Raw genomic sequence first — 27619 nt, 5'->3', positions numbered from 1 at the left:
ACCCCATTTGCATGGTGTGCATGCTCACAGTCTGTTAGTATGTGCATACGCATGTGTGACCATATTCACATTTGCTCATGTGTGCGTAATTCACCTGCCTCTCCCTCTCCCACCAGGCCACCAAAACAAAAAGGTTGGAGACTGCTGCACTATAAGATTACCGTAGAGGACAGAGGGACAGGAGGAATTGCTACTGAAGCAATAGCCTGATAAAATAGGTCTGAATCCAGAACAAGAGTGTAGCATGAGTAAAGAGGGCCCTCCTGAGTTCTCATGAAAGTAAAAGGAAAAAGGGGAGGGGAAAGCTGCATTCAGACTTGCAAGGTTCTGTTATTCTAACTTTACAATAAAGTAAAATTCTTTACTTTATATAATGATCTATATAATTTTGGCTTCCTAGTCTGGTCTGCCAATTACAAAACAACTTTTTGACCTCTAATTTCAGTGGCAAATGGGTGGGATTCAAATAATTTAACAACCGGTTCTCAGCCCTAATGACAGATTTAAGTAAAAAAAAATGTTATAGCGAAAGATTTATTATTTCATGCATTTAATACTTAAATAAGAACAATAAAAGAGGTACACAAAACTAGATTATGTTATAAGAAAGAGTTTTTAAAATTAATGAAGAAATATTAAATAATACCTGATGAAAAACAATAAAACTGTTATTTAAGATATTTCCATATTGCTTCTTGATTGGCATCCTCACTTGCAATTTCCTTCGCTTTTATCTGAGCATCATCGGCTGCATCATTTATCCGTAATCATCTTTTCACTATAGGAGTAGGATCCAGGTCATGACAGGAGGCTGCAAGGCTCATCATACTGATCATGCCAGTGTCGCTGTTTGCAGCAGGAGGCTGTGCAATGGATCATGCCAATTGTGCTGGTGCTATCACTCATGGCAGGAGGTAGCACAGCGCATCGTGCCAATCGCGCCAATGCCACTGCTCACTGCAGGAGGGTGCATGGTGCATCGCACTGTTCGCGCCACTACTGCTTTCAGTATGAAATAACAAAGATTTTCCCAAAAAGGATAGCGAGACTATTCAAAGTCAGTTGACATCATGTATATCCTATAAAGTGCCTACTCAGTTTGAAGTAACCTCCTTTGATTCAGTACAAGACCTTCTTCCTTCTTGCCTGCAGTACATACAAAGCCAAATCAAAGCACTAGGTTCATCCTCAAAGATTGTTTCCCTTTATTTCAAAGAGATTTAAAACTTATTTATCAATATTTTAGCAAAAGTCCATTTTCTCATATTTATGTTTTTATAGCTAACAGAGGCTGTGGGGCTAATATCATCAGGGGAAAGCTTTATCTCTTCCTTCCCTTAACTTGCTCGCTCCTCTTAAGGGCTTCTGTTCTGTTCTGTTCTTTTGAGAACTCTGCAAATGAAGAGTGAGGGCGAAGAAATAATAAGCAGACATGCAAACATGAAGGAATACTTGAAAAAAAAAACTTCCAAAACCTGATGGCTGAATTCATCCATCATTTAGAGCAGTGGTTCTCAACCTGTGGGTCGGGACCCCATTTGGGGTCGAACGACCATTTCATGGGGGTCGCCAAACAACGCAGTCTGCCATTTTTTCCCCCTTTTCCTTAGCTGTGCTACTCCCTTTTATTCTATTGGCTTTTGAAAGCCAATAGAATAGACTCTCTTGAATAGAGTCTAATTCTATTGTCTTTCAAAAGCCAATAGGAATTGTCCAGGCTGTCTCTGCCCTGCTGAGCCCACCAAAAGTCCCATTCTGCAAACGGTGCTGCACCAGTTGAGTAGTCCTCGACTTACGACCAGTTGAGTAGTCCTCGACTTACGACCGGTTGGGGGTCGCGGCATTAAAAAGGTTAAGAACCACTGATCTAGAGTCATTGATTTATTTAACCATGGCTTGTTGAATGCCATAAGATTGTATTCTTATACTACACACACCAAAATCTGCAGACCATGGTGATTGAACTCATTTATTACCATAGGTCAGGATCAAACAAGCCGTATTTAGGTTAAACTTGATTAATGAACCCAACCATTCTGTGAGAAATCGCTAAATAAAGACCATTCCATATACACCAAATTGGGGGAAAGCTGTCATATTAAATAAGATATCGTAAGTAAGACTTTAAAAAAAAAAAGAAGAAGATGGAAGGGGGAGAGTCTATCTGATGATACAAAATCTGCATGTTTTGATTCTTAAAATGAAACAGAACAGAAATAACCAATCTTTATTGTATGCTTTGGATTAAAATTCCTCTAAGCTTCAGTCAGCAATGATGGTGAGGAAGCAGCTGTTTACCTATTCCTGGGCTAGGTGGACATGGATCAGATGAGCCTTGCTCAGTATCCTCCAGATGTGTTGGACTTCATCTCCCACATTCTCACTTCCTAACTGGAAATTGTATCTACTACAATAATGATATAATTCAATAATAAGAACACACATCGTTGCACATGAGCCAAGAGTTAATGAGAGGTGTCTTTTTTTGTCCCCTATCCTCACTCCATCTGATCTCCTCTGGCTAATGTTTCTAATCTAATTCCTGTTCTTTTTGCTGCTATTCTTCTCGGTGGCTCCCACAGAATACATCAAAGAGATGAGGGGGCTGACATTCCCTTATTAGGGGAGAATCTGAGCTTTCCATGGAAAACTGGAGCTCCTTTGTCTGAAGAGAAATCTTAGCTGGCAGAGTAGATATTCAGATATGTAAAGAGAATAAAATAGGATGCTCGAAGGAGAAGGCAAATGGGTGTAATTTTGTAATCTGATTTCCCTCCCTTCCTCAGCAAACAAAAGAGAGAGAACAGAGGGGACTTAGTCAAGGTGAGGAAAGATGCTCTCATCGATGGAAAGGAGGGAACTGAAATCACCCAAGTCTTTTGTCCCTGCCAGGTGACACATTGTAGTTATATGTCAGCCTTTAATCCTTAAGGGTCTGGAGCATTGGCTCCTCCACCTCATGTGGCGGCTGGGTTTGAAAGGATCAATGTCATGCCAATTCCTTGTGAATGCCACATTGGACAATACAGTTGAGGGGCAGGCTGAGGAAGCTTAATCATTTTTGAAAATGCAGGTCTCTAATTCAGACACCAATGTCCAAGTTATCAAACTCCTCTTTACCAACCTCTCCCATTCCCTAACACTCTGTGTCAGTTTTCCTTCCAAGTCAGAATGACATAAAGTGAGGCAAGAGATCATTTCACTTCACTTCTAGAGTGAGAAAATGATTCCCACACAAAGGCCTTCACTGAAGTTCAGCCCAGATCTATGTTTCAAAGCATTGCCTATACTCTGCTTTTTTTGTTTTTTTGTTTTTAAGATGGTTACTTTCCTGTTACAAAAACTATGCTGCCTTCGCACAATAACATTAAATTTCAAGCATTGTGTCTAGTGGGACAGTGAGATATCATGATGAAGTATATGCCTGGCCACAGGGACTCAACACAGGTAGGGCATCTGCTGAGGAATCTCAAAAAGCATCAAGGAGTCCACTATCTCTATGTCACTGAAGCTCTATCCCTTTTTTTCATATATGAACGGTGGTGACGCTTAGTGATTAGAATGCAATATTGCAGGGCTACATCTGACTCAGCCTTCCATCCTTTCAAGGCTGACAAAATGAAGAGCCATATTATTGGGTGCCATATGCTGATGTTTGTAAACTGTTCCAAGAGTGCGGTAAAGCACTGTGGAACAGTATATAAGCCTAAGTGCTATTGCTATAGCTATTGCTAATCAGGTGGCTACAGCTACTGTACCATCTTGATTTTTTGAACTTCCTTCCACCCTGGTGCCCTTGAAATTGGCATCAAGACTCAAAATATATATAGACTGTGCACAGGCATCTATTACTCAGGTAGTAAGCCAGCTGTGAGCCAGCTGTAGATATGCTGCCACCTGTTTTTATTACATATATAAACTCCCTCAAAATTTCAGGAAAGGAGCCAATGTTTTCTGGTTCCACAAAAAGTTCACTATACCAACCTAATGCTGATTAGACTGCCTTTACAGAAATTTACAATACCACTTTTCAGTATGGCTGTGCTAGGTGTGCCACCTCTTCCTCTGGATTATTTCAAAAGGCTGAGTATGGAAGGTCACCAAATAAATGCTTAAGCCATTATGCATACTAGATGCCTGAAGAAATGTAAATAACTTCAGCCTTGGCATTCAAAAGCTTGTCTAAATCTGGGCAGGAGGCAAATCCATCTAAGAATCCTAGTTGTCTATATGTGGGCGGTAGAGATTTGCCTGTAACCAGAAACCATACCACATTTTCATAAAAGGATGCTCCCTCCATATATATATACAAATCATTGTTTATTTTTCTAAGATTGTAGATAAACAGCTATATACCAGCTTTATGAGAAACTTACTGCTGGTGAAGTGAAATGCGTGATGGCACTTTTAAAACACATTTATATGTCTTCAGCTTTACTGAGAACATTTATGTTCCTTTGATGCTAGGAAGTAGAAGTCTGGCAGGGTGAAAAAACTGCTGGTGTTAAATTTCTGAAAAAAAATCACAGCAATTTCTGAATATTAGAAATCTGTTGGATAATTTTTGGCATGCTAATGACAGTGCCCTTTAAAACTATGAGTGTTGTAAATCTATCCACTCAACTGGTTTTGGAACATAGGAAGATTGGTGTTTCGATCTTTCTTTGAATGAAGAAATTATTTGCTATGGCAATGCACTAATTGCACAAAGGCTGGTGCTTGTATTTTCTGATCAGAAGCCTGAGTGCTAAAGTTTTTTGTGTGACCACTAAGGCAAAAGAATAAACAGCAGCTTACAATATGGCATGAGGCCTGCAAACATCCTTGCACCATTACAGACTTACAGCAATATGGGACAAATTGGGTGCACATAGTTACCTGTCTGGTTAGTGTCTGGTTAGAAAGAGACAGGGACCGTCTCCATTTGGGGTCTGAAGATATTCTGAAACTCTATCGGTATTGTCTTGCTGCTCTAAAGACATGGTAGATTGTGCATTTGTAGGGAAAGAGGAAGACCATCTGTCTTATCTGGTGCCAAAAATGGGAACTATTATGCATTGGAATGCTTAATCTAGCTCAGCCATTCTCAAGATGTTCTGAGTGGAAAGGAGAAAATGGGGAGATAAATCTCTTAGAAGGGAAGGCAAATGTATGCTTTTTTTTAAGTGATTTTTTTTTCAAAGTTGAATGTCGTTGAGCCTGCTAATATAAATCAAAAGGCTAAGTACATTTGGAGAAAGTGTTTACTAATTAAGGAATAATGCCAAGTTTAAGCCTTATAAATAGAGACAAATTGACACTTTGCCGAGACCAAGACTGGTTCTGAGCCAGAACTAAAGCAAATGCTACACTCTCTTCAACTTCTGAAACTGTTTAAGGTCCCAATTTGTCACCTTCCACACATGTGATAACAAACTAAATAAAACTGAACATATGTAGAGTGCCTTGTCTTATCTGTGAATGAACACAGCAGACTGGCTTTCAAAAATCTCAGCTAGAAAAAGAGATACATCCACAAGTTTTGGAGCATTCTAAGGATCCTTCCTTCCAATGTCATGTTTGTAGGTTACCACCATAACTAATATTTAATAGAGACACTCTAAAAATATTAGGAAAACTTTGAACAGTGGTTAGAGTGGCCTAACCAATCTAATATATAGGCCCAATAGTTTATCTATATAAGATAGTAATGTCAGTTGAGTATTAGAATACAAATTTCAAACCACTCTCCAGATGCTATTTTCCTTCAAATGCTCCCCCTGCCCACTGCTTTTAGAAGACCTTATGGATAATCATAGCTTTTGTGTACCACCAAGTATAGTACGTTTCAAAGATGCAACATGCTCAGCTTTATTAGTTAGATGATGCTAGAATGAGCACAGACTACCTATATAAACAGGGAATTTCTATCAGCCTTGGAAAACTGGCTGTAGGACTAACATTCAGTGGATCAGATTCTTTTACAAAATGGATTGTGAAATTGACTAGAACAGGGGTGTCAAACTGCCAGACCACAGGCCGGTTGCATCATGTGGAAGCCGCATCCACCCCAGCTCCGGCAATGCAAAAACATCATGATATATTGCAACACGTCACGTGACGCGGCGAGTTTGATACCCGTGGACTAGAGAATAGGCAGCATGCCAATTTGTTGGAGGAAAAAAGACACTCTTTTCCTTCGCTTCTCTTTGGCAAGCTTCCCCCCTCCTGCGCCCTCCCAAAAACCCTAGGCATCCTCTAAGTGGGTACACATCAGTCCACACGATTAATGGACACCCTGGTTGGGGAAAAGTGAACTTAAGGATTGCTGGGCAAAAAAAAAGATTAATTCCTGAAATAAAGCCCCTTCCCCTCCCCTCAAAAAACCCCTATATGAAATGATTAGGAATGAATAATCAAAGAACCAACATGTAAAGATTTACAGACAGAAAAGTGAAATATAAACTAGATGGCAGCACAATGGATAGGAGCTAACAAACCCAGCGCTGTCACTTGCTAAAACTATATTGTCTTTCTGACATCCCTTTTCTTGGGTATGTGGCTCATGCTGATGTCCTAAACACAATGAATGTTGCATTGTGTCTGCTGTCAGCAACTGCATTACTGTCATGTGCCTTTGGAGCAGTAAGAGCTTTTTGGAAAACTTGGTGTGTCATACACCAAGAAACTTCAGTGTAAATTCTGCTCCTGTGCCCTAACTGTCAGCCAACAGACCAGTATTTGAAGGGCTGTCAGAAAATCAGCCTCTGTTTGAAGTACTGTCAGAACTCATGCTTCTATTGACCCAGAGAGCTAGCCTGACTCAAAAATTGTTGATGGGACTCCAGGTTCAGTTCCTGCTGGGAGTCAATAAGGTTCTGGGAAAATCAACAGTCATTGAAGGTTATTGCTAAGTTTCCCCTCTTCTCAGGAATTCTCTGTTGGCAGAGAAATAAGTTCAGGGTTGCCAAATGTAAAGCTCAAAGGGAAGATCTTGCGCATTAGAGTCTGCCTGTTTTCATCTCTCTGCTCTCCTTATACTTTCCAAACCACAATAAGGGTTGGTATTTTGAATTGATATTTTATTTTATGATTCTGGGGAACAAGGTTTAGGTCTTCCTTTAATGCCGGAACTAATTTCAATGGTTTTTCAGATGCTGGGAGCAACAGTAAGAGCAGAGTAAAATTTAAACACAAAGGACCTTATCTTCAACCTGGTGCCATCTGATTTTGTTGGATTATATCCCTGTCATATCCAATTAAGATAATTAAGTTCTCTCTCCTTCTCTCCCTCTCCCTCTCTCTGTCTCTTTCTCTCTCTCTGCTGTCCAGGTGCTGAAGTTGACTGGCAACTTCCACATTACTTTCTTCTTTCACCTTATGTGTCTGGATCTGGACTGGATGGCCTCTGAGACAGGGCAGCCTTTAGTCTTTCCTGCTTCTACTAGTAAAATCTCTAGTGTAAACTAGGATTCACGACCACCCTGCTTCCAGAAATATAATATCCTATATTATGTCTGTGTAGCTTTTTACCTTCAGACTTCTCCATCAAAGTCTCTATTTTACACACACCTTTAACCTTCCCTTGTTTCATATGCCTTGGCACTGCTGCCCCCAATATAGAATCAGAGGGTAAAGCTCAGGAGTTGCCCTCTAAAACTAAAGCAAATTAATCAAGGAGATAATGAGAACCAGAAGCTCAACAGCTCCTTGCATTCAACAAACTGTATGTCCCCAAAGCAAAGTCCAGATGGTATAGAACAGCCTTTCCCAGGAACTTTAGCCTTGACTCCACCATAAACGTCTCAACTTTTTTTTATGTCATTTGAGATGAGAGAGGGGGGAAATCATGCTGAAAACTGTTTGGTTATACTTAGAAATGTATACCCTCCTCTGAGTCTTCAATACATAGTTGGTTAATAAGGACATAATGAAAGTTCAGGCAAAAATGTATTTTCTTTGTTAACATTTGAGGAATCTTTCTTTCTCTCTCTTCTCCCCCTTCCAAATGAGAATGTGACTGAAACGGCCTGTAATGGAGAATATTGAATTTGCTTTCCCAAATAATACGGGATCCCCAAGAAATTTGGATTTTGGTTATGTTACATCTACTAATCTGATCTTCCTTTAGGTATTTGAATATGATGGATAGTTCTTAAAAATACTGGTCCAGGCTAGGAATTTAAAGATCCTTCTCAAATGCTGTAAGAAAAACTAAAAAGATTTTATATTAGCTTCAGCCAATGTTGCTAAGAGACCACTAAATTAGAAGGCTATTGTAGTAATTCTAAAGGATATCAGGTTCTAATCTTGAAAAGTCATTGATTATGATGTAGGCACGGATTCTTAGATTTTTTTGGCAATTAAATACAATACCCACACTGCTCAATGATCGGAAAGTTCCATGTTGTTTGTACTGTTTGTTTCGTATTGCAGTTATATATAACATAGGAGATGTTATGTTTAAATAAATGCTGTAGCTCAGTTACAGAACCTATGTTTAGAATGCAGAAAATTCTCTATGAAATCTCTACATTCAGACTCATGCCTGAAGTCATGGCAAACTATGGCGTCTATTATGTCAACCAAAGCAATTCGAGGAACCAAGAGTTGGGCAATTTTAGTTTAAAACAGTTTCCTACAATCTGGGAGTATGCTGTTTCATATCTGGTTTACCAAAATGGTAGGAAGTTCCAAGCCAGCACTGGATATGGCCTTTTATAGCCAGAGAATACCAATGTATATTGCATTCAGAAAGTATTCAGACTCCTTTCATTTTATCAATTTTGTTATGCTGTAGCCTGCTTCTACAGTTGTTGAAATTCAATTTTTCTCATTAATCTACACTCAGTACCCCATAATGACAAAGTGAAAACAGGATTTTAGAAATGTCTGTAAAATTATTAAAAAGAAAAAAATTGAAATATTACTTTGGCATAAATATTCAGACCCTTCACTTGGTACTTTCTTGAAGCACCTTTGGCAGCAATTACAGCCTTGAGTCTTTGCTGCTGAAAAACACACTCACAGCATGATGCTGCCACCACCATGCTTCATAGTTGGGATGATATTGAGCAGATAATAAGTGGTGCCTGGTTTTCTCCAGATATAACATTTAGAATTGAGGCCAAACAATTCAATCTTGGTTTCATCAGACCAGAGAATCTTGTTCCTCACAATCTGAGAATCCTTCAGGTGCTTTTTTGCAAACTCCAAGCAGGCTTTCCTATATTTTGCACTGAGAAGAGACTTCTGTCTATCCACTCTGTCACCTAGCCCAGACTGGTAGAAGGCTGTCCCATCTCCACACAGGATCTCTGGGGCTCAGTCTGAATGACCATTGTGTTCTTGTTCTCCTCTCTTACTAAGGCCCTCCTCCCCCAATTGCTCAGTTTGACTGGATCTTGGAAGAGTCCTGGTTGTGCCAAACTTCTTCTGTTTGAGAATTATGGAGGCCGCTGTGCTCCATAATTTTATTTTATTATTAGAAATTTTATTGTAGCCTTCCCAGATCTGTGCCTTGCAATAATCCTGTCTCTGAGCTCTGCAGACAATTCCTTTGACCTTATGGCTTTGGCTCTGCTACAGTAAGCATTGTCAGAGAGGTGGTGTATGCCTTTCCAAATAATGCCTGATCAATTTAATTTACCACAGGTGGACTCCAGTCAAGGGGTAGAAACATGTCAGCAACTATCAAGAGAACTGGGAGGCTCTGAGCTAAATTTCAAATGTTGTTGCAAAAGGTCTGAATACTGAGCCAATGTGATATTTCAGTATTTTTTTAAAAATAAATTTATGGACATATCTAAACTTCTGTTTTCACTTTGTCATTATCGGGTACTGAGTATACATTAATGAGAAAAAAATGAATTTCAACAATCAGGCTGCAGCATAACAAAATTGACAAAAGTGAAGGGGGTCTGAATATCTTCTGAATGCACTGTATATGGCATTTCAAAAGCAGTTGTGTATTTACCAAAAAGACTGATAAGCACTCAGAAAAGTAAGTAAGCAAGGTCACCTTCAAAATACTTTGGAGTACTTTAAAATAGGTTTTCTACAAAAATCACAGCATGCTGCCCATATGTTTTTTTGGTTCTTGTTTATTTTTGCTAGCTAACTATAAAAATTGCTCTGTTTCTTTTAAATCAGAAAGATGGATATCCCTCAAATACTGGGTTATGAAATTTATATTCTGCAATGCTGCAATCATGCAGATTGGGAGGGGCAATTATGGAGATTCTTAACTTTTGTCTTAGACTCTTTCCCCCCCCCAATATCTCACCCATTTCCTCATTATAATTCCCACAACAAGAGTTTCTCATATTGCAAAGCTAATTCTACTAGCGGAAATGAGGCTGATGCTTTAAAAAGCAGACAACAACAATAATAATAATAATAATAATAATAATAATAAAGTTGGAATGGACCTTGGAGATCATCTAGTCCAACCGCCTGCTCAAGCAGGAAACTCTATACCATTTCTGACAAATGGCTGTCCAGTTTCTTCTTAAAAACTTCCAGTGTTAGCGCATTCACCACTTCTGGAGGCAGGTTGTTCCACTGGTTAATTGTTCTTACTGTCATGAAGTTTCTCCTTAGTTCTAGGTTGCTTCTCTCTTTGGTTAGTTTCCACCCGTTGCTTCTTGTCCTGCCTTCAGGCATTTTGGAAAATAGCTTGACTCCCTCTTCTTTGTGGCAGCCCCTAGGAGAACTAATTTTCAGCCCTGCACCATTTCTTCTAAGACACAGAAGGTCAACCTATAATACTCCAAGTGTTCCTTCATTGCAAGTTCCCACCATGCCTCACCTTAGATTACATTAGCTGAGGATGTTGGGAGTTTTAGTCAAAAACATCTGGAATATGAGGTTTCTTCACCTTTGTCCTAAGTTAGGGGTATCAAACTGTCAGCCTGCGGGCTGGATGCATCATGGTGAAATCGCACCCATCCCATTTCAGGCAATGGAAAAAAAGTTGTTATACGCCACGTTGCATCATGTGACGTTGCGAGTTTGACACCTCTGTCTTAAGTGGATCTCATCATCCTGATTGATTTGGTGATTGTGATGGTGGTGATGATTCTTATATGCTGCTTGGACTGGCTACTGCCATCCCCAACCATTTTATCTTAATAGCATTGTTGGGAAAGTACACTGACTGAAAAATGAATTGAGACCTGGCCAATCAAGACTCTACATTCCAAAAGGCAATCTGAGTACAGTGCCTTGCTTTTATTTTACATAAGAAATTCCCAGCCCATCACAGCATCTCTATGTCAGAACAATGAATGAGTAGCGGGAAGTATTATATAAAAAAAACCTGGATATGCATCCTATTGTCATTGTTAAATGAGATTGAATTGCCAGCTTAGCCAGTTTCTGTATTTGGCATACACAGCTAGAGAAGGAGCTAGTATTCAAACCTTGGTTCCAGCTGGCACAGAACTAGCCCTTCTGGAGGACCTCTTAAAGGGAGAGACTAAGGAAGTGTGATTTTGCTATGGATAAGAAATTCAAGGACAAAACAAAAATAGAACATATTTCGCATGTTTTCTATTTTCTAGAACAGTGATTCTCAACCTTTCTAATGCTGTGACCCCATAATACAGTTCCCCATATTGTGGTGACCCCCAAGTGGGTGTGGCCACCAATAAGAGGGAGTAGGACAGCTAGGGAAAAGGGAAAAAAATGGCAGACAGCATGGTTTGGCGACCCCCGTGAAATGATCATTCGACCCCAAATGGGGTCCCGACCCACAGGTTGAGAACCACTGTTCTAGAATATTCTTCTGTTCCCCACCTGAGCCTTCATATCCCCAAGAAAGAAACTGGGAAAATACAATTTAACTCACAACATTTTCCTTCCCCACCATAAACTTCATTTTTAACCATGGTTATTTTTCTAGATTGTTCAGTGAAAGCAGACAACGGTGCTTGAAATGAGTGATTGATGTTGTATTGGATTGCTGAGGCTTGTACCTTGATCTCATTTTCTGCTTGGGATAATTGCTTGGAAGTGCTTGCTGTCACCCAATTTTTGGGGAAGATGGCAGATGGCTCTACTATAAGTGGAACTAATGTTTGTGGCAAGAGACAGGAACTGATAAGTAGACTGGCTCCTTTGACACTTACTCAATAAAGAAAGGATATGATATCACCCAAACTATGCTCCACATCATTGCTTCTCACAAGCAGACTGAAAAGCATCAGTCTCCGGAAGGTGAGAGAATTGGGAGATGAGGGAATTTGCCATATTTGTACCAACCACAAACACAGCCTTTCAGAGGTTGCTAAATTCACACTTTCCTTGCTAACCTCTTTTGAAAATTATCTATTAATTGCTTTCAGCAAGTTAGATATCTTCAAAAAGACAGGGCTGGAAAGCACTAGGTAAGTGCTTTGAATCCTAAATATAAGAAAATGCAGATGAGTTTTATAATGTTTTAAGCATTTAAAATAAACAGCAAAAAGTAAGACCAAGTTTTGGTTTTAGAAAGTTTTACATGAATTAAAAATTACTAAGACTTTGAAATACATTTCAAAGAATAACTGCATTTTTGTGGCAAAGAAAAATTGTTTTTTTTATACTGGAGTCATAACAAGTAACTTATAATGGCATTCAGAAATATTTTTGAGTAATTGCATTGGGAATTTAAATTAATAAGGTCAGCTATATTGTTCCTTCTTGGAAACAGTCTGTTCCCAAAAGGAGATGTTATAGAAATAGAGCAACAATGTATACCTAAGAATAACATAAACAAGAGTATAAACAAGAATTTGTCTTTAGATTTAAAAAAACCTGAAATAAAATCATAAGCATAAATAATATTACCATCATTTTATCAAATCTTCTCCAATCTGGCATCTTCATTTTATACCTTGAGTTGCCAACATGACAGCATGGATTCCCATCTGCCCAGTAATACCTTCTTTGTCACCTGCCAGGCTCCATCTGATTTTTATTTTTAAATAAATGGAAAGAAAATGAGACATTGGCATATGTTCAAAAAGGTTTTTGATTCTTACAGGGACTCCAGGCAGAAGCATCATCAGGAAATAAAATATGTTAGGTAGCGGTAGTCCAGTGCTTGGTTTGGAAAAAAAAGATCCTCATATAAAAACATGAGCTGAGGTGGTAGAGAGTGAATGTATGGGCTACTAGAACTTGCATGGAACTCAAAAATGAGTATTTTATTTTATATTTATGTTTATTCTCTGAGGCAACAGCTTTGTAAGAGTGCCTGGGACTCAGGATTCCAGATGTGCCCACTGATCCAAGAAGGTCCTTGAAGCCTGTTTTATAGCATTCTTTGATTGTTTGCAACTCACTATGGGCTTAAGAAAAGAGACATGGCATGTAAATGTGCTGGTAAATTAACTATATTAAATTCAGTACCCTTCCATTTTCCAGCTTTATCACCCTAACTAACATTAATTAGTTTCCTAATGCTTTTAGTTCTATGTACATAGAATAATATACTTTATTTCCTTAGCAAACTGAATGAGAACATCTTTTGAAAATCCATCATGTGGCATGCTTACAAATCTATCTGAAGTTCTGCAAAATCTCTGAATCACAGCTTCAACTCAATTTGTGAGAAGGGTAGCTAGATGCAAAATATAACGCACTTAAGTCTTTCTTCTTCCTGCCAAAAGAACATATAAACTGTAGGCTTTGAGCCTGACCCAGGTGCTTGGCTGATCAAAAGGGAGACAGATCCTTTGTTCCCTAGAATGATTTCCTGCGTTTTGATTAAATGCTGGCATTGATCCATCAGGTTTATAAAGCTGGCAGGAAAAGAGAAGTTGTGTCATCCCAGATGCTTATGTCACTGATACATTTCTCTTACAAGCCTGTATAACAATCAGTGTAAATATTTCAAGGAGTTCTGGAGAGAAAGGTTTTTTAAAAATCTTTAAAGAAATCTCAGTTGTGAAGTTGTTTCTCAAGAAAATATTCTCACTTGCCCATAATGGACCCAGGATAGACCTTTCAAAGGGGGCCAGCCAGTTGCAGGACAACAAATGCTGGGGAGGCCATAATGCTGGTCTTGGCAAACTTCAACAGAGGAAATTTGCTCTTTCCTACCTCAACCCCACTAGCAGTTTAAGTGTTTTAGGGAATGCCAAAAAATCTCCCAGCCAGATCCATTTTAATCACTGCAATACAAATTTTAATCCTTCGACTGGACAAGAGAAAAACATTACCAAGCAATACATGATCAGTAGCATAAGAAAGAGAGAGGGAGAGAAAAAACATGATAGAGTTTGTTTGGGGAAGTGGAATTTAGAGGTAAGTCAGCCGGGTCATCATAAGGAGAGGATGGTTTTCTCATTTGTTTCCTGTGTTTGGATTCTATGAAAATCATACATATGCACATATGCATCACGAGTTACAAAATATATACCGTGTAATCTTATATGCAATGTCTGAACAGGACATAAAAGTCCAAACAGAATATGATTTACTTTAGATCAAATTTCATGAGCTCACCTAGATCATATTCTATGAACTCATCTATGTATTAATTCACATACAGATAATATGCGTTCTGAAAGGAGGGAAAAAAGCAGTGGTGGAGCTTTGATGCCAAGGTTGTGATCACCATCATGACTTTTTTTAACCACATTCTGTGGACACCCCTGGAAAATGGAAAGTACCCTTTTGTTCTACTGGCCAAATAGAGGAAAGGGACTTGGGAGATTCCAAAGAGCTCTTTGTGGGAGAATTTTAGCTTTCCAAGGCAATTCCATCTTTTAATTTATATACCAGTCATGGAATCTATGTAGATTCTTATACTTTGTTCTGGCTTAGTTCCTTCTCTTCTTATTTTCATGTGTCACTTCTATTCTCAAGGAAATAAATACTTGTTTATTAGTGCCATTAGACCATTGTGATAGATAGATGTTTAGTTTGTTTCCATCAACTCTATCCAGGTGATGGTTTATTTATTTATTTATTTTATTTCAGTTATTTATATGGCCACTCATCTCACAATGATGACTAAGGATGATGTTTAAAAACTAAGATCCCAACAGTTAGAAACAAGAACCTATGACCCCCTGAGATACAGTGATACATTCTACTCCTAAAATCACATTAACCACAGAGCTTAGCTAACCTCAACTTCCTTCCTTTATGCTTCATTCACATTTACATTATATCCAGTCTACAAACATTCAGCATCAATCCATTCTTGAGCCTCTCCTTGTTTTACACACATACCTCTTTAGTTTCCTATTCTCATTGCATTCCATTTATTTTACAGTAAATGGCAACAGCCAGGTCTTCAGGGCCCTATGAAAGGCTAATCGAGTGTATTCTTTAGCTCTCTTATCTTGTTCTTTCCCCTTCACTTTCCTTTTCTAGTCAGTTAGAAATACAGAACAGAGGGATTTACAAATGGTCTAATAGAAGGATATATCTAGGGAACAGAATAAAGAATGAATGAAGATATATATATAAAGAATAAACAATATTTTAGACATTTCACATCATTTCTAGTCCCCTTGGGGAGGTCTAATACCATGCAGAGTGTAGATAAGGAGTAAGAAATATTGAGCTAAAGGAATGAGAGGCTGAGATAAGTAAGAAAAAAGGACACAAAACTAAAATTACACCAGTACACTAACACCTTATATCAAATCAGTTTATTACAGACATATGGCCAGAAATAATAAAATATCCAATTGTAGGCTACTTACATATATACCTATATAAAAATGCAGCATGATCTAATGATAAATAAGAACACATATAACAAAATTAATTTTAAAATAAAAAATTAAAAGATCTAGAAATAATATTTATCTTATTTATGTTTCTGATGAATCCCCAGTGCTGCTGCACAGAATCTAGCCACTTGTGCTGTAATCACAGCCTGTTCATCCTTAAACAACTACTGGAGATAAGTAGTGTCAGAATGGCCAATATACCTATCAGAATACCTATTATTGGGAGGATATGGGTTTTTAAAATATCTCTATAGAAGGAGCATCAAAAGAGTATGTGTCCAACAGTCTCCACCTCTCCTGAGCCACAGGAGCAGAATCTTTCAATCAATGGTATCTTTTTATACTGGCCATACAGGATGGCTGATGGAAGTGCAAGGCACCATGTTAACAAAAATGCTTTCTGGTGGTTTGCTGACTCCAACTGGCTAAGATAACTGGCAGGAGTAACAACATATCTAATAGATCTGGAGCAGAAACAATGGTGCTATGCTTAAGTCCGCTTGCCTCTACCCTTTGTCGCAAGATTTGTTTTGCTTGGTTGTAGTCCAATTTGAGTATTGAGGCTAGAGAGAAGCCTAGTTTGGCAAGGTTGGACTTGTCTGCCTTGATCCACGATGAAGAAAATTTGTCTTGGAGGATTAATGTAGCAAGGCCTTGCAAAACGAAATTAAGCTTTAGCCATATATTTAAAGAAGCTATAGAGATTCTTGCTTCGATTTTCACCAATCCTGTCTCCAGGTGCAGAAGTGCATTTGAGACACAATGTGGCCTCTAGAGAATTGCTCTAATAAATTTGGATTGAACTCTTTCCAGTGGTGTGAAACCGGAAGCTAAGGGTCCAAGCAAGGTCCCATAGAGAAACTGTGGTAGCGACTTGGCCAGAAAGAGCTTAACTGCAGATGGAACATAGTGTCCTCCTTTTGTGCGGAAAAAATTGAGGATAGCATTCACTGATCTTTGGCCAGAGGCAGCCGCATATTCTCCATATGCTTTTCTTGAGCCAGTGGCATGTATGACCACCCTTAGATATTTAACGGTTGGCTACCTGCTCTATATTATGACCATTAAGATACCATGAGTAGAGTATTGACCTTTTTGCAAAGCCATAACCTTTGTTTTCTCATAATTTATGTCCAGTTTATTGTGAGTGCAATACTGGATGAGGGCTCATAAGGCTCTTTTAAGGTCTGCTGGTGTCCTGGAGAGGATCATCTGCATAGAGTAGAGGAGCAATGCCTCGGTCACCTATTTTGGGGGGGTGGTAATTTGGTTTATTTAACCATTTTACCATGTCATTTATATAAAAGTTGAAAAGCAAGGGGGCCAAAATTCACCCCTGTTTAACCCCCTTTTGAGTTTCAACTGACCTGAGAGAGACCCTTGCATATTATACCTCAACTTGAGGGATGTTTTAGTGTGTAAAGCATGTAACAAATGGAGAAGCCTGTGATCATTTGAAGAAGCTTCCAACTTCTCCCATAGCTTAGTCCTTGTAACCATAGCTTTGAGATCTATAAAGGCAGCATATAATGATACAGGTCTATTTGATACATATTTTTCAATCAAATGATGGAGAACTAAGCACTGATCTACAGTACCTCTCCCCTTTCTAAACCTGGCTTGCTCTTCAGCAGTCAAATTCTCAAGATCCAGTCACTCCTTTAATTTATCTTGGAGGTGTTTGATGTAGAGTTTGCTGATTATATTTAGCAGACTTATTGGTCTGTAATTGACAGGGTTGTCTCTCTTTCCATTTTTATAAATTGGGATCACAATTGCCAGGCTGGGATCTCCTCTTGGGTGACTATTCTGCAAGCTTCTTATTGATGCATTTTTTGCTTGGCCTAATTTCCAGAAGCCTGGAAATATTTGGAGAACACTTTGGCAAAAAAATTGTGGTCCCTATCCCAGGAGAGAAAGCACTTTTTGAAAGAAATGGATGACAGTGATCCCATTCACATTTGGGTCTGATGACATCTACCTATGGCTTGATTTGCCTCATTCCTATTTGTAGTCCAGTGAAAACAACAAAAGTTTTCCTATCCTTGAATTAAGACTTTTGGTATTCTTTTGCCTATTCGACAAAGTTACCCTAAACAATTCCTCAACCACCTGGCAGAAAAATTTAGCTTCATTATATTTGCTGAATGTTGGCGGTCTCTGTCTTGCCTCTGTAACTTTTTTTTGGCTTTTTGCCACATGACAATGTCCTGATTTCTGGGATTCAGAACTGTCAAGTCAAGAGATATCTACTGCCATAAAAGAGATATGGTACTTCTTTTATATTAAATATCTATTGGCCTGATGGTCAATTAGGATTTGAATGCCATATTGCACTAAAATTGATCATTTACAGTTTTAGATATAAAATAGAAGGTTTGCAATATTTGAGACACCCATTTTGAGCCTCAACTGCCCAATGCAAAATAAGACGAAGACCTAAATATCAGGCTTCATCCATGCTGGTGGGCACATAAGGAAAGCTTAGCGATCAACATGGGAGCTTAAGTGTAGTGACAGTAACCACAATGGAGCAAAGCTGTCCAAGTTTTGGAAAATTCCCTGTTATCTCATCTGCAGTATTCAGCTAGAAGGAAGGAGAGCAGAACAACATTTGATCTGGGTGGGAAGTAGTTGCACATAAATAACATCTCATCAAGTGACTATAAGTGGCTTCCATAGTTTCATATTGGTTGTTGGCATCAGATGTGCAAATCACAACATCATGCTTCCAAGAAATGCCAGTCATCTTATTAAGATGATGACACTGATGGTGCTACCAGTTTTGGTAAGGAAATGTCTGCAAGAAAACAAGCAAGCTCAGAGAGCACCAAGGACTATACTTATTAAGACTCTACTTGCTCCAAAATCCTCAGGTGCATAGCTTTATGTAATAAAGCCACAAATTATAAATTTGCAAACTTCCTTTCTTTCCACCTATCACTGGAACTAACATTTTTTGCAAGATTATCAATCTTAAAATCCATCGGGTGATTGGTGTAAATTTTGCTTTAAATGATGCTCAGGGAAGAATTTGGGAATATGTATATTCTTCCAATATTTGTCCTGCCTTCTGCCACCTATCTCTCCATTCCTTTCGCCTTTTGTACTTACTTCTCTGCCTCACCTGTCTTTACAACTATCTAATGGAACAACCTATAGAAATTTCTTTTTTGTAAAATTTTTATTAATTTTTCCCCATACAATTCAATAGTACTGATTCAACGTGTTGTCTGAGTTTATCGTTCACCAATACAAATTTAATTCTTAATCCTTCATTCTTTTCTCCAGCCATTGATAAAATAAGTCCCAAGTCTGATAGTTTTCTGTTTCTTCTTTTTCTTTCAACCTCAGACTGTCCATTTCTGCACATTCTAGTATTTTTTTCATTATTTCTTCCTCTGATGATATTTTCATTTTTCCAATATTGTGTGAATATGATTCTTGCCGTTGTTATCTCATGTAAAATCAAATATATACTCTGTTTATCAATCTTTTCTGGCATTATATCTAATAAAAAAAGTTCAGGTTTAAAATCTACATGTTTTCCCAACATCTTTTCTAGCCACGTATATATTTTTGTCCAGTATTTCTTTGCTTAACACATGTCCATCATACATGATAATAATTACCTGACTTATGTTTACATTTGCAACACCTATTAGACATATTTTTAAACAGTTTTGCTAATATTGCTGGTGGCAAGTGCCATCTATAAAACATTTTATATAAATTTTCTTTATAAGACGTTATAATTTCTTTCCCACAAGTTTTGCCATTTTTCTAATTCTATATTATATCTAAAGTTCTTTGCCCATGTTATCATTGTTTCTATTATGTATTGGGGTTCACGGCATTGAAGCAACACACACACTCAGTTGCAACCAAGTTCTTCTTTATTCAATTCCAGTTCCACTCAATAACCAACAGGCTTTCAGGCCTTTTATAGTTTCCCAAACAGCCTATCATAATTCTCCCTTTTTGCGCCTTGCGCCTGTGCACAAGGCCGGCGCCAACCAATCTGGTCCCAGGCAGCTTTTGGAATCCTTGGACCATTTGCAACACTTTTGGGCCTGCTAAGCTGCCTCAACAGACCCAGGACACAACAGCCCTCCCCCCTAGATAAAACACACAATTACACTTGTTCCCCTGCCAAACACACATAGGCAGACAATTATTTTTATAAAATAATAAAGTTAATTTAAACAACCCGCTCTTCAAAATAAAATTAGTGTTTGTGTATTTTACCAAGTGTAGGTTCCCAATACCTCATGATGGGCCAGCAAGGTTCCTTTGTGATGACAGAAACTTCACATAGTCTCCCAGATGCTTGGGAGGGGCTTTAGCCCTTTGGGACCTATGTAAGGTCAGGGAGGATGCCTGACCTGTCAGCTCACCTGCCCTGCTAGGCAGACCAGGACTTGTGCTTAAGGGTGCCTGGCCTACCGGCCCTTCTGGTGGGCTCGATAAACCAGGACTTTGATGCTCATAAGTTACAGGTGACCCCCGTTGTGACAGGCTGGCAGAGTCTTCTGGACTCCATTCCGGTTCCCTTGGAGAGGAGGAAATCATCATGCCCGATGGTGGAGCGGAAGTTCCCCCGTCCACCATGAACTGCTCCTGGGAACTTATTCCCTCGAGTCCGCGACCAGTCTCAGATATGACCTGCATTGCAGCAGTGCCCCAATAGTTCCAGTCCCCCGTGTAGATGTCCGAGGTGCCAGAGTCAGGAGCCGCCTCTATGGCAAACCCCTTCACAGGAGAATTCCTGTTTGGCGCTCTTGCGGATGCGCGGCCATCCCCCGGGATGACTTCCTATTTGGAGCAATTGCTGATGCGCAGGACTCCCTGTTCGGCATAATAGCTGAATCGTGAAGATGCCATTGCTCCTCTACTGGGGAATCCCTAGCAACCTGCGGTAATTCCCAGGAACAATAAGGCTGGTTCTCAGGAATTTGACCTGAAATGTGACCATGTTCCTGGGCCCCCTCCCCCCGAGAGCAGAGTCAGGGACAACTGCCAGCGCAGTTGGTCGATGTGACACCGAAGGACGCAGCCGTCTCCCAAGGTCACTTCGTATGATAGCAGCCCTGAGATCTTGCAGATGACAGCATGGACCCAGAGATGTCCAGGACCATAGTTCCTTGCCCAGACCGGATTGCCCACCTGAAGTCTCCTAGGTGCCCGCGGCTGTGACACCTGTGAAGTCACCCGGTCTGGGTGCAATCTGTCCAACTTCGTGATGAGGCGGTGACCCCAGCAGAGTTCAGCTGGGCTCTTTCCGGTGGCAGTGCATGGTGTGGTGCGGTGTGCAAGAAGAAAATCTGCTAGATGCCAGCTACCGTGCATGATTCGTTTGAGCGCATCTTTGGTGGTGCACACCATCCTTTCAGCTTGCCTGTTGGTGGAAGGGTGGAAGGGAGTTGACATGGCATGCTGGATTAAGTTGGCCTGAAGGAAAGCCTGGAACTCAAAAGAAGTAAATTGAGGACCATTGTCAGAAACAAAGACATCAGGGAGGCCATAAGTAGTGAAGATTCCTCTCAACACCTGGATAGTTCTGGCAGTAGTAGTGGAGGAGACAGGTACAACCTCTAGCCACTTGGAATGGCTATCCACCAGAATAAGGAAGAATTGCCCCTGAAAGGGCCCAGCGTAATCTAAATGCACCCTTGACCAAGGGGTGTGTATCTCCTCCCACTTATGTACTGGGGCCTGAGGTATTTCAGGCCGTGACTGTTGGCACACCTGACAGCCGTGCACCTGGGCCTCAGTAGCTTTGTCAAGGCCAGGCCACCACAGATGACTTCGTGCGAGCGCTTTCATTTGCACAATGCCTGGATATCCCTCATGCAGAGAGGACAAGACTTTAGACCTCAGCGATGCAGGGATAACTACTCTACTTCCCCATAACAGGCACCCCTTAAAAGTAGACAGTTCATGCCTTCTTTGCCAGAAACTTTGGAACGCAGCATCTGGACACGTCAGGCCATTCTGACAAAACCCAAGTCAGCACGCATGTGAGCAAGCGATCAGTGGCAGTTTCTGCAGCCACATCCCTAGCATTGAGGGGAGATTCAGGTAACTCCTAAATGGACAGAATATGAATAGCAGGAGCAGGATCAGCCTCTATTTGTTTGAGAGGCAACCTGCTGAAGCCATCAACATGCCCCATCTCTTTTCCGGTTTATGAATAAGTGTATAATCATATGCTGACAGGAAAATTGACCATCTCAGCATACGTGAGGAAATGATGTGTGGTGTCTGTTTGTTGGTAGTAAACAATCCCAGCAAAGGTTTATGGTCTGTGTAGACCGTGAAATGGCGGCCATATAAGAAATCATAGAATTTCTTTATGCCAGCCACTATGGCCAAGGCTTCTCTGTCAATCTGAGCATAATTCTGCTCTGCAGATGACAGAGTCCTTGAATAATAGGCTACAGGGACTTGTGTCCCATCAGCCTTCAGGTGGCTCAGTACTGCTCCCACCCCATAAGGAGATGCTCATTGAAATGCGCTAAAACAGCATTTGAAGAGAGCAAGGTCTTAACCTCATTGAAACTCCTTTCATGGACCTTAGTCCACTGCCATGGAGCCTGCTTGTCTAAGAGCCAGTGTAATGGCTCTGCCACTGCAGCCTTATGTGGAAGAAATATGTGATAAAAGTTCAAAAGCCCCAAGAAAGCTTGCAGTCATTCTTGGACTTGGGACCTGGGGCCTGCTGAATTGCCTGAAACTTGGATTCAGTAGGGTGAATGCCTTGAGCATCAATCCTGAAGCCCAAAAAGTCAGCAGAAGTGACTCCTATTTTGCACTTGTTTTGCTTCAATTTAAGGCCTGCTTGGCGAAAAAGAAGCAAAACAGCCTTTAATCTTTCTGCCAGATTTTGAGATGATTCCCCAGCAATGAGGATGTTATCGAAGTAGGGACAGACCCCAGGAATACCACAAAGTGTGCGTTCCATGACACTTTGAAATATGCCAGGGGCTACATTAACCCCAAACTGCAGTCTTTTAACCTTAAAGATCCCTCTATGTGTGACAATTGTTTGGGCCTCTGCAGTTGCCTCATCAACAGGTAGCTGTTGAAAAGCCTGTGCCAAATCAAGTTCTGCAAAAAGGTACCCCCCCTTCAGGGAGGCCAAAATGTGGCTCACCACAGGCACTGGATAAGTGTGCTGTTGCAATGCTTTATTCAGTGTACGCTTATAGTCTGCACATATGCGGACTTCTCCATTAGCATTTAAAGGTGTGACAATGGGGGTTTCCCATGGACAAGAGTCCACAGGTTCTAAAATGCCCTGCTGGAGCAGCTTGTCCAGCTCTGCATCTATCTTGCTTTTGAGGGCAAAAGGTACCCTTCTAGGCTTCATCCTGATGGGCGTGACAGTTTTGTCTAAACTTAATGCAATGTGAGGCCCCTTGTAGGAGCCAAGCTCTGAGCTAAACACATCAGCAAACTCCTTGCATACTTCTGCAAGGCCCAATGTTTGCATGCTGTGCAGCCCAGTCACTTGAATTCCAAGGGCCTCAAACCAATCAAGTCCAATAAGACTTGTATGTTCACCCCCAACTACCACCACATCAAGAAAGCCTTCAAAAGCTTTACGCTGCACTTTGAGCGTAGCCTCCCCCTTCACACTGACTTTGGAATTCTGGAAATCAGTGAGGATTAAATTCGATGGCATGAGTTTGACTCGAAGGCCACTACTACTACAAATCCTCTTGAATTTGTCAAGTGAAATTATGGATAGAGCGGACCCGGTGTCCGACTCCATCGATAAGGGAACCCCCTGTAACTTCACGTCAATGCAAAGTTTTTTCTTAAGAGGCTTGTGTGTCCCTGTCCTCAGAATACTCCTGCTCGATGCACAGAAACCCACCCTGTGTTGGCTGGGGACCCTGGTACCTTTCTGAAGCAATTTTTCCCGAGGTTGGACCTTCTTGCAACCCAAGCAGACGGAGGCAATGTGGCCTTGCCTTCCACATGCCCTGCAAATGGCGGAGCAGAACCTGCAGTCAGCTCGCTTGTGAAGTCCTCCGCACCCGAGACACTGAGGAGATGCTGGGGCCTTGACTGGCTGCCCTTTCAGCCTTCTTTCTGTTGGCTGGTGAAGTCTGTCCACCTCCTCTTCAGGATCCACTTCTGAATCTTCTTGAGCATCTTCTGGTGGACGGACGCGACTGCGGTAGCACTTTTGGAGAGTTGCAAGGCCTTCACAGTGCCTCCTGTTGCCTCTTCAGCTGCAACTTCATGCAAGACATCTTGGAAGGTGACTTCAGCTTTAGCAAATTTTTTTGTTGCAGTTCTCTGCTTCTAAACGATCTCGTAAGCGTTCTTCCAGGTCCTTGAACTCACAAGGCCTGGCTGCTTGTCTCAAGGCAGCAATGAATTCAACAGCAGACTCACCAGGCTTCTGGTCCCTCTGCTCAAAAGCATGCCTCCATGCGATTACAGATAGCTTTGGATGAAAATGATCCTTCAGCATATTTTTTAAGTCTGTGAATGTTACAGACTCAAGTGGTGCAGGAGCGACTAGATTTTCAGCCACATCAAAAGTGTCCTGTCCACAGATGCACAGCAGGGTTGCTGCCTTTAACCCGTCTTCACAAACCTGGTTGACTTGCAGGTAGTTTTCCACCCGGGCCACGTAAGAGTTCCAACGCTCCAGGTGCGACCCGTCGAATTTGGACAACCGACCGATTTTCGACATCTCTGGCTTCTGTTAGCCTCACTGCAATTCAGGCTGGGAAGAGGCCCATTTGCCAAGCCCACCTCCAGCGTTTGCGTACTGGTAGGTGAGTGCAGATCTGGGCACTGACTTCCCGGTCTTTTTATAGAGACTAGGTTCCTTGTGTTGTCTTCTTTGCAGCGATCCCACCTTCATCACCAGTATTATGTATTGGGGTTCGCGGCATTGAAGCGACACACACAACCAGTTGCAACCAAGTTCTTCTTTATTCAATTCCAGTTCCACTCAATAACCAACAGGCTCGCAGGCCTTTTATAGTTTCCCAAACAGCCTATCATAATTCTTCCTTTTCGTGCCTTGTGTCTGCGCACAAGACCAGCACCAACCAGTCTGGTCCCGGGCAGCTTTTGTAATCCCCGGGACCATTTGCAACACTTCTGGGCCTGCTGAGCTGCCACAACAGATCCAGGACACAACAGTTTCTTTAACTTGTTCATCTTCCATTTTCAAATTCAATAAAAATGTATAGATTTTCTTAATTAGTTTCTCATGAGAGGTTAATGATGTCTGATCAAACAAGGTCTGCTCTTTATAAAATCCATACAGTTTAATACCTTTATCATACCTAACTTGCATTAATAAGTATGGCCACCATGATAAATCTACACCCTGATTTTCCATCTCCTGCTTAGATTTTAAATTCCCTTCAGAATTTAGAATATCTCTTTATGTCCATATTTTCTGAAAGTTAACTAAATTTGGATGTATAAATGCTTCCTTTGTTGAAAGTCATCCTGGAATTTTCAAATATATTTTACATTTTATTTTTTCCCATGTTAATAGTAATGTGTTTCTTATATAGTGGTTTTGAAAGTACTTATGAATTTTATTTTTCCATACCATAAGAAAGCGTGCTAACCAAGTTGTAAATCATGTCCCTCCAAATATAACAAACTTTTGTTTCTGAGAGTTATCAATTCTTTTAGCCAGTTTAATACTGATGCTTGAGGGGGGAGAGAGGAGAGTATATAAAAGGAGGTGGTTTTGGTGGGAGAGGGGAAAAAAGACAAAAGGGAAAAAGAAGGGGGCAGAGAAGAAGCTGTGGAAGGAGAGCCCAGCAGGCAGGGAGGAAAAAGAAAGAGAAGAGGGAGAGAGGAAGAAGGGCCAACCAGCCAGCTGACCACCAAGGTAGTGATGCATATTAATAAATATGGATAAATTCATCATACATTTGTCTGTGCAAAGAGAAAGTGATTCAGCAAAGAAACCGCCATCGAAGAAATTAAAACCAATACTTTTTCCCTTTTTTTAATGGTTTGTAACATTTTATTAGATTATAGAATAAAATACAAAAATGCAAAAGCAAATAGTAGGACACAGTGGGGAGGAAGAAGGGGGAAAAAGTGAGGGGGAGAAGGAAAAAAGAAAAGAAAAGGCATTGACTTCCGACTTCCTCTGTTACAGTAGAATGTAGCATTAACATCAAACCTCAACTTTTTACTATTCCATAATAGTATAAACTAACCATTTCTATAACAACAAACGAAGCTAATCAGTAAAAACCCAAATCCCCCCCTTTTTTTAGTCATCAATTTTTTGACACCTTGCTAAGCTCTAGTGGTACCCAAATATTGTCATGTCCTGAAAATGGTACAATCTGTGAAAAGGTTGAAAAGTTCTGTATTAGATCACTTTGGAATAGAAACCCAAAAATCCCCAGCCTGTGGACTTTGTCTAAGCTAGTGTGGAATGTCAGGGATTGGCTCAATATATTTAGAATAATCTTAAAGAGATATGTGAGATACCAGTTAAAGCACAAAACTAACGTTTGTAGCACTCTTTATTTCAGTATTTTTGAACCTTGGTGACTTTAAATAGTGTGGTCTTCAACTCCCAGAATTCTCCAGGCTGGCCAGGGAATTCTGGGAGTTGAAATCCACCCATCTTAAAATTGTCAGGGTTGAGAACCTTCTTTATTTGGTGATCAGCTACAAAAGCTGCATATTGACAGAGAAAAATGCATTTTTTATTATCTCTTTACAATTTCTCCACTTGGTCTCAAACAATGAAAAAAACATTTTCAGCTCCATTCTCTCTCAGATTAAAAGTCCTAGTCTGAACAGAGACATGTCATCTTTCCTGAGATGGGGAGAATGAAGTGTTTTGTCATTTTTAATCTTCTTCACCAATGCCTTGGCATCTTCCCAGATTTGCTTCTTGACATCCATGACTCTTTCTTGTTAACAGCATAGTTCATTCTCTATCCTGGGATGTCTGCAGGGTAGCATCAGAAAAATCAAAATGGTGTTTCTTCTTCATCATGACGAACAAATGGCATAATGAGAAAACCACTCAGTATTCTTCACTGGATCATCACAGTCAATCATAGAGAGAGAAAAAATAAGTGTTTTAACTGGACCAGCTCTTTTATTAGTCCAAAGGACAGAGGTTTTAAGCATGCCATTGGGGCTGCTACTGACTTTTTTTTTTAACCATGTCCTGTGGATCTCCCTGCCCTGTCCTCTCCTGCCTCATCCATCTACAGCAGATATGTCAAACACAAGGCCTGGGGGCCAGATGCGGCCCACGAAATGGTTTCATATGGCCCATGAAGCCATCTTGGAAACAGTGAGGAAACAGCCCCCACTGCCTTGGCCCTGGCCCAGGCCGGCCGGCCAGGAGCCAATGTAAAATTTTGTGATGGTCATCTATGCTGAAACACATTCAGTCTCCCTCTGATTTTGCCCTGGTACCTATCATGAACAACCTGGCTAAGGAGAGCAAGCACAGCAGCAGCAGCCTTAAGGAGGAGGTAAATGCAGGTGGGCACCCCCTTGGGGAAGTGAGGCTGGGCTTGGTGCCACAGGTGCTTGAGAGCCAGGCTGGGCATTTGACCTCTGCTTCCCAGGGCTCCGGGCAGCCCGCACCACCATCCACCCCTGCATGGCCTGAGAGGAACAGTGAGGCTCTTGGCACTTACCCTGGTCCAACCCCCTTCTGCCAGAGACCCTCATATCTGTCCCACTCTTGCACAGGCCCACATAGGCACCATTGATGTGAACAATGTAGAGCTGGCCATGCCCACTCAGTAGGCCACACTCACTCCCTTCATGCCCACCCAGTAGACCACACCCACCTTGACCACACTCACCTGGCCCCCCCAAGGGCAACTGCAATGCTGATGTGGCCCTCAGTGAAATTGAGTTTGACATCC

Source organism: Crotalus tigris, unplaced genomic scaffold (assembly GCF_016545835.1).
Source record: "Crotalus tigris isolate CLP2741 ecotype Arizona unplaced genomic scaffold, ASM1654583v1 scf7180000024472.5447098, whole genome shotgun sequence".
Classification (NCBI taxonomy): Eukaryota; Metazoa; Chordata; class Lepidosauria; order Squamata; family Viperidae; genus Crotalus; species Crotalus tigris.
The sequence above is the reverse complement of the archived record's forward strand: the minus strand, read 5'-3'. Positions refer to the sequence as shown.